The sequence below is a fragment of the Crotalus tigris genome, unplaced genomic scaffold, assembly GCF_016545835.1.
Source record: "Crotalus tigris isolate CLP2741 ecotype Arizona unplaced genomic scaffold, ASM1654583v1 scf7180000017952.28453644438:3035480, whole genome shotgun sequence".
In the NCBI taxonomy this organism is placed as follows: domain Eukaryota; kingdom Metazoa; phylum Chordata; class Lepidosauria; order Squamata; family Viperidae; genus Crotalus; species Crotalus tigris.
Genome location: NW_024096741.1, coordinates 375,261 through 382,701, shown reverse-complemented (window position 1 = coordinate 382,701; position 7,441 = coordinate 375,261). Strand labels below are relative to the sequence as shown.

The window sequence follows — 7,441 nt, the reverse complement described above, 5'->3', positions numbered from 1 at the left end:
AAGATCTGTTAACTCAGAATTAAACGCTTACTCCCAGAGCATTGAGTGTAGGATTTCTCTTTAAGTTGTATTTTGAATCATAGCATACTATTAGCAGGAAATAGGAAAAATCCAATGTTCTAAAAATACACAGAACTGAAGGTATTTCTTTCCTGGTTTCATTTTGTGGCACATTATTAGTTGAGCTGCAGCAGAACACACAATGAATTCTTGGGGGGGGGGGAAGTGAATATGTTTTGTTGCTCTGGTACTGCAGATACAGTGTTATTCTTCATTTCTTAATGGAATTTTAAGAGAATCCCTGCCATATGGCAACTTCATAATCATTTAATCTAGTCATCTTTAAAGACAGATTGGGCGTGGGGGGGGGATTCATGGAGCAAAATTTATCAAACTAACAATTTTTTTTAAGGAAGAAGGGAATCTTGTTTATATGACAATATGTCAACATCTGGGCAGCATACAATGAGGAGACATAGATCAGCTGAGGAGACTATGTTATATTGTTCATGTACTATAGAATTTTTGTTGAAAATAAGATTATGGCTGAAATATAAAGGATTATTTCTCCATATAATTTGATGGCAGGAAATATTGAAATAAACTATGGTAGAAACTCTGCTCGGGAGAAAATGGAGGTAGCACTGCATTTCCACAAAATGAACTGCGGATTGCAGGTTAGTTATATTTTAAAAATAAAGCTCTGCTTTTGTTGAAATAGAACTTACTGTATGCCTAAGAATTTTTGTACCATTTTCCCACTATTACATTGAATATAGCTATGTTCTGACTTATTTTTATACATCACTATTATGTTTCTGAGGAGTGAATTTAAACTTAAGTCTGACTTGCCATACATAAAAAAACCTAAAGGAAAAAGTAACACTGATACATTGTGTTTTAGTGCACATAGTCCAATTAAACTCCAGGAATATAATGACTATCAGATTCAAAACTTGCAAAATTGGTGTCAGACCTTTGACGTAGTCCAGACAAGAAGCACCAACCCTAAGCAGTAACACTAGCTTTACTGTAAAGTTACTGTACAGGATCTTGCAAGCCTGAAAGTACTTTTCCCCTCCCTTGCGTTTAATTTTCTGAAAACAAGGGAGGGTCCCTTCTGAGATGCTTTTTCCATCCATCCCTCCTTCATACTCAGATTTTGTTTATCAGATCACTGTTTAAGTGCAGCTCTTACTGCACGATGATGTTACTAACTTAAGGTAATTGAATATCTGCAAGAAAACAACCAAGCTCAGAGACCACGAAGGACTCCTCATTTCATCCCTGAACTACAAATATTCTCCTTTATTGAAGCTCTTTGTCCTGTCTCCCAATGTCATTCCCACATACCATTATCCTATATTTAATAATATACAAGGATCCATTGTGTATTGTACAGGACATGGAATGAATTTGAATAATTACTAAAATGGAAGCGGGCAACTGTCAATATACCCAGATTTACCTTGCAAAACAAATTTTATTTATTAATCAAATTATATTGCCATATTACTGTATCAGTGTATAAGTCGTAGGTTTATTACAATCTATAGATATTACAAGCTATAGATTTATTGCAAGCTATAGATTTGGAAAACAAAAATGGTACCCTCGGCCTCCCTCTATTCTTGAATGAAACATACAGCTTGATAAAAATTCTTGATGACCTTCGAATAAAAATGATTTCTTTACTGGGAATTTTCTGTCAGTTCATGGACCAACAATGTTATAAAAGCCTTGTATTTAATAACTGAAAACTTTGAAATAAATCCAACTGAATTTAGAAACATTAACTTCAAGTTAACCAGTGGAACAACTTGCCTTCAGAAATTATGGGAGCTCCATCACTGGAGGTTTTAAAGAAGAGACTGGACAGTCTGAGATGGTATAAGTTCTCCTGCTTGAGAGGAGGGCTGGACTAGAAGACCTCCAAGGTCCCTTCGAGATCTGATCTATTCTATTCTATTCTATTCTATTCTATTCTATTCAGCAAATATACTCGTTTATTTCATTAAACATTAAAACAAATGTGCACATCTCTGCACAAGATTCACCTTTAGGGAAGGCGGATATAAAGAATCAAGGAATATTAAAATCACAATCACAATCATGGAATGAAAATTGATTGCACTTTTATTGTTGCTCTTTTAGAGTGTCCTTTAAAAATGATCTATAATTTCATACATCAAGTTTAATGCAATGATTTGTTGTTGCAAGGCAGTTGGTACATGATTATTATATTCCTTCAGTAAAACGTTATAGAATTGATTGGATGCCTATGAGTATACATGAAATAGAATGACTAATTGACAATATGGTGCACTTTTGGAATTCTAAAGATTGTTGTATCTTACTACATAAATGTTATGTACAATTTCAATTTTTTTCTGCAAGCTTTACATTGTTTTCTGATTTTATACATCAGGCATCCATTGTCACTTTGATGCTATGCATGCTGGCAACAGAAATATTGATCTGTTATAGATCTCACTGCAACATTTTAAAGAATATTTATTGAATTTCAAACAATTTTTTCAGACAAATACTATTATATCATTTAACTCAGGATGGTGTTCCAGTGATTGTTTTTTTACTTTTCATTGGTTTAGTAAATGTAATTTTAATTTACTAACAGTGTCTCATAATTTGTGCTTCTTTACTTTTCTTTGTTGTTAACTCTACTGTCATTGTCAAATCAGAGAAATTGTGGTATATGACAGACTCATGAAAAAAGACTGGCCTGGTTCACATTAAACGATAATAATGTAAGTATTTGGTCTGAGCTTAAGTGTTAGTTACACTAATTGTAACTTGTAAACCATGATTTAACATATTAGATGAGTTATTCTAATTGCAGGTTAATGAATAAACCATGATTTTTTGTCTGTAATATTTTTTGTAAACTCAAAAAAAAAACCCAACCAAATAACCTAAAGCAAAGCATTATGCCATTATCAATTTCAGGACATTTCTAATGCTGATATCAAATACAGTTAAATTTGCAAAATAATAACATAGTTTCTGAAAATTAAAAAGATATTTTATCAAATTGAAAATCTACTTTTTATCTTCTTTTGAAAAAGAAACATTTGAAATGTAGGAAAAGTAACAGCAATTCATTGTTAAAATTCAAGCACAGATTTATCCTTTCAGTGTTGAATTATAATTTTCTTTTCCACTTATTAGCTCCAGCCAACAAAGAAGCAGAAATGGAAGGAAGAGTATAATATCTTTCAGTTACTTACAACTGTAAGGAAGGACGTAGATGCCTCTGGCACCTCCAGAGTCAGCGATGAATGAGTAGAAGAAATTGGGAAAGAAAACTTGTAAACCAGCAATTCTCCAACTTGGTATAACTTGGTATAAATATTGACTAGTCATGGCTAATTTCTGCTGATTCAAAAAATGAAAGAAAAAAATTAAGAATGAATTTCAAACTGAGAATCTTTGTAGATAGATAGATAGAATTTTTTATTGGCCAAATGTGGACACACAAGGAATTTGTTTCCAGTGCATAAGCTCTCAGTGTACATACAAGTAATAGTGATAATCATGATCATATGATGAACATGAAATACATTCATCATAAATCGTGAAATACAACACTTCATCATAAATTATAAGATGCAACACATAGTGATAGTCATAGAGTACTACCTAAGCAAACAATATAAATCATACTAGGGTACAACAAAACCCAATATAAATTATAAGATACAAGCAGCAAAGTTATAGTCATAAGAAGATAAGGATAGGTAATAGGAAAGATGAGGAGTATCATACTAATACAGCTTTACTAGTATTCTGACAGTGTTGTAGGAATTAAGCAGAGTGACAGCATGGGGAAAAAAACCTGTCCTTATGTCTAGTCCAGGGGTAGGCAACCTTGGCTCTTTTATGGCTCAGGAATTCTGGGAGTTGAAGTCCACGAATCATAAAAGAGCCAAGGTTGCCTACCCCCTGGTCTAGTCGTTCTGGTGTGCAATGCCCTAAAGCATCATCTTGAGGGAAAAAGTTGAAATAGTTTATGACCAAGATGTGGGGTCTATAGATATTTTCACAGCCCTTTTCTTGCTCGTGCAGTATACAGGTCATCAATGGAAGGCAGGCTGGTAGCAATTGTTTTTTTCTGCAGATCTAACTATCTATTCAAGTCTGCATCTATCTTGTTTGGTTGCAGTTCTAAACCAGACAGTTATAGAAGTGCAAATAACAGACTCAATAATTCCTTTGTAGAACTGTATCAGCAGCTCCTTGGGCAGTGTGAGCTTTCTGAATTGGTGCAGAAAGAACATTCTTTGTTGTGCTTTTTTGATTACATTTTTGATGTTAGTTGTCCATTTTAAATCTTAAGATATTATAGAATCCAGAAACTTGAAGGTTTCTATTGTTGATACTGTGTTGTCTAGTATTGTAAAAGGTTGTAGAATAGTAGGGTTTCTCCTAAAGTCTTCTGTCATTTCTATAATTTTGAGTGTGTTCAGTTCAAGATTGTTCTGGCCACACCACAAGGCTAGTTGTTCAACCTCCCATCTGTATGCTGATTTGTTGTTGTCTCGAATGAAGTCACTGTTGTATCATCTGCAAACTTCAGTACTTTAAGAGAGGGATCTTTTGAGGTGCTGCTGGTATATAGAGAGAAGTGGAGAGCACACAGCCCTTGGAGGGGGGCTGTGCTAATTGTACAGGTATCTGATGTGATTTTTGCCTAGCTTCACTTGCTGCTTCCTGTCTGTTAGAAAGCTTATGATCCACTTATAGGTGTGGTCAGGCATGGCTAGCTGATTTAGTTTACTGAGAAGAATATCTGGAATGATGATATTGAATGCCGAACTGAAATCTACAAAAAGGACCCTTGCATAGGTCCTTGGAGATTCAAGATGTTGTAAATGTAGTGCAGAGGCATATTAACAGCATCATCTGCAGGACTTCCGGTCTTGTGCAGTAGCGCAGCAGCCAAGGGATTTCAGGGTTCCGTGCCCTTTGGCTGAATTTCTTCCTGTTAGGGAACCCTAAATGAGCCAGAAGCTGCCCCAAAGAGGTGGCAAGGAAGGAAGGATTGCAGAGACATCAGGAACACCACTAGAACTGGAGAGACAAAAAATGGTAAAAGATACAGAGAAAAAGAAAGAAAAAGATTTTCAACAAATATGAAAGAGCAAATGCCTCTTACAAAAATATGTACTTGACTTATTTTTTATACCTATAGTAACACCTACAAGAATATGGAAAGACTCTTTGATTCAGCAGAATATATTGATTAAAGATATTGGGCAAAAGAAAAAGGCCAAAATGAAAATTGAGAAAATAGATGATGGGACTTATCAGAGAGAATATTTAAAAAAGAAACACCTGTTTGAATATGGTTAAAGTAATAGAAAGATTTTGGATATGAATTTTACTTTAAGAGGGAGAAGTCCCTCAAATAACATAATATTCTCTCTTTTTCTCTTTTCCTCTCTTATTTTTTTGATATGAGTAATATAAAAGAGTTAGAATGGCTTATATTTAAGGACATATTTTAGATATTTAAATGTGATTGATTTTAAGAAAATTACAATGGATTGAAAAAAATGTTTTGAATAAGAATTAAAAGACAAGATGACTAGATTTATTAAATGGAATATTTAAAGATTAAATATATTCTTAATTATGGTAAAAAAGAATGAAAATTTGTTGAAAATAAATATGTATTAGCTTAGGAGAAACATGGACTTTCAGTAGTATACTATCTTTTTACCCCTCTTTACTCTTGTTCTTCTTTTTTCTTTTTTTAATCTTATTTATTCCTTAAGTAAGGTAAAAGTTTTGGGATGGTTTATATGAGAAAAAATAGAATCAAATATTTAAATGTAAGTAACTTTGAGAAAATCTTAACCAGTAAGAATATCTTGAACATTATAGGAAAAACAAATGTAAACAAGAAGTGTAAACGGGATCTATAATGAGGCAACCAGAATGACTAGATAGAAAAGAATTATTATATTGATGTCATTATTATTTGTGGAAATATTAGAAAAAATTGTATACTCAATTGTTATCTATCAAAACAATAAGAATTGTATTAACTTAAGGTTGATAAAAGAGAACGTTATGGGAAGAAGAGGAAATCAAGTAAAGCTATTATGTGGATTATACATCATAGAAACCAATTGTTAGCGAATGTTTTTTAAATATAAACCCAGACAACACACTGTTTACCAAATATTAAGGTGACCATGTTAAAAAAATTATATATATATATATATATATATATATATATATATATATATATATATATTTTTCTGAGGTTTTCGCGGGTGTTTGTATGTAGGTCTTTGGTTGTTCGGGTTTTCTCCCGCGTAAAATTGGAAGTGTCTTGGCGACGTTTCGACGAAGTCCCATTCGTCATCTTCAGGCTGGTGTCTTTCAGCTTCGTGCTTCAAGCAGCAATGTGTGGTCTTAGCTGTTTCTTCCTTTTAACTGCCAGTGGGGGTATGAACTGATTGGGTGGGAGCTTGGCTGTGTTCTGATTGGGTGGAGGTGTGTTCTGATTGGTTAGGGGCTTGGCTGTGCTCTGATTGGCTGGGGGGTTGGCTGTGCTCTGATTGGCTGAGGGGGTGGCTGTGCTCTGATTGGCTGGGGGAGTGTTCTCTCAGGTTAGTCTGAGTTGCTTTAAAATAGGCAGCTTTTTGCCCCTCTGCAACTCAGACTAACCTGAGCACAACCAAACAGAACACTCCCCCAGCCAATCAGAGCACAGCCAATCAGAGCACAGCCAACCCCCCAGCCAATCAGAGCACAGCCAAGCCCCTAACCAATCAGAACACACCTCCACCCAATCAGAACACAGCCAAGCTCCCACCCAATCAGTTCATACCCCCACTGGCAGTTAAAAGGAAGAAACAGCTAAGACCACACATTGCTGCTTGAAGCACGAAGCTGAAAACACCAGCCTGAAGATGACGAATGGGACTTCGTCGAAACGTCGCCAAGACACTTCCAATTTTACGCGGGAGAAAACCCGAACAACCAAAGACCTACATATATATATATATATATATATATATATATATATATATATATATATATAACTAGCATCATCTGCTGATCTATTTGCTCAGTAGGCAAATTGCAAGGGGTCTAATAGCGGATCTGTGATGGTTTTCAAGTGGGCCAGCACTCACCTTTCAAAGGTTTTCATAAATATGGATATCAGAGCAACCAGTCTGTAGTCATTCAGTTCTTTGATAAGATGGTTTCTTTGGCACTGGGATAATAGTAGAGCATTTTAAGCTAGAAGGAACATAGCACATCTCTAGTGATTTATTACAGATTCGGGTGAAGATGGTAACCAATTGATCAGCACAAGTTTTCAAGCAAGAAGGAGTTATCTTGTCTGGGCCTGGTGCTTTTCCAGGCTTTTGTTTGTGAAATAGACCTTATTCATCATTTTCTG

The 7,441-nt window shown here is 34.8% G+C and overlaps 1 long non-coding RNA gene across 1 annotated transcript; it reads left to right on the top strand.

The window, feature by feature from the left end:
* Positions 1-483: 483 nt before the first annotated feature.
* Positions 484-3,372, top strand: LOC120308839. The gene is made up of 3 exons (XR_005556936.1): positions 484-677; positions 2,703-2,768; positions 3,190-3,372. It is a non-coding gene; the product is annotated as an uncharacterized LOC120308839 (long non-coding RNA).
* Positions 3,373-7,441: the final 4,069 nt, after the last annotated feature.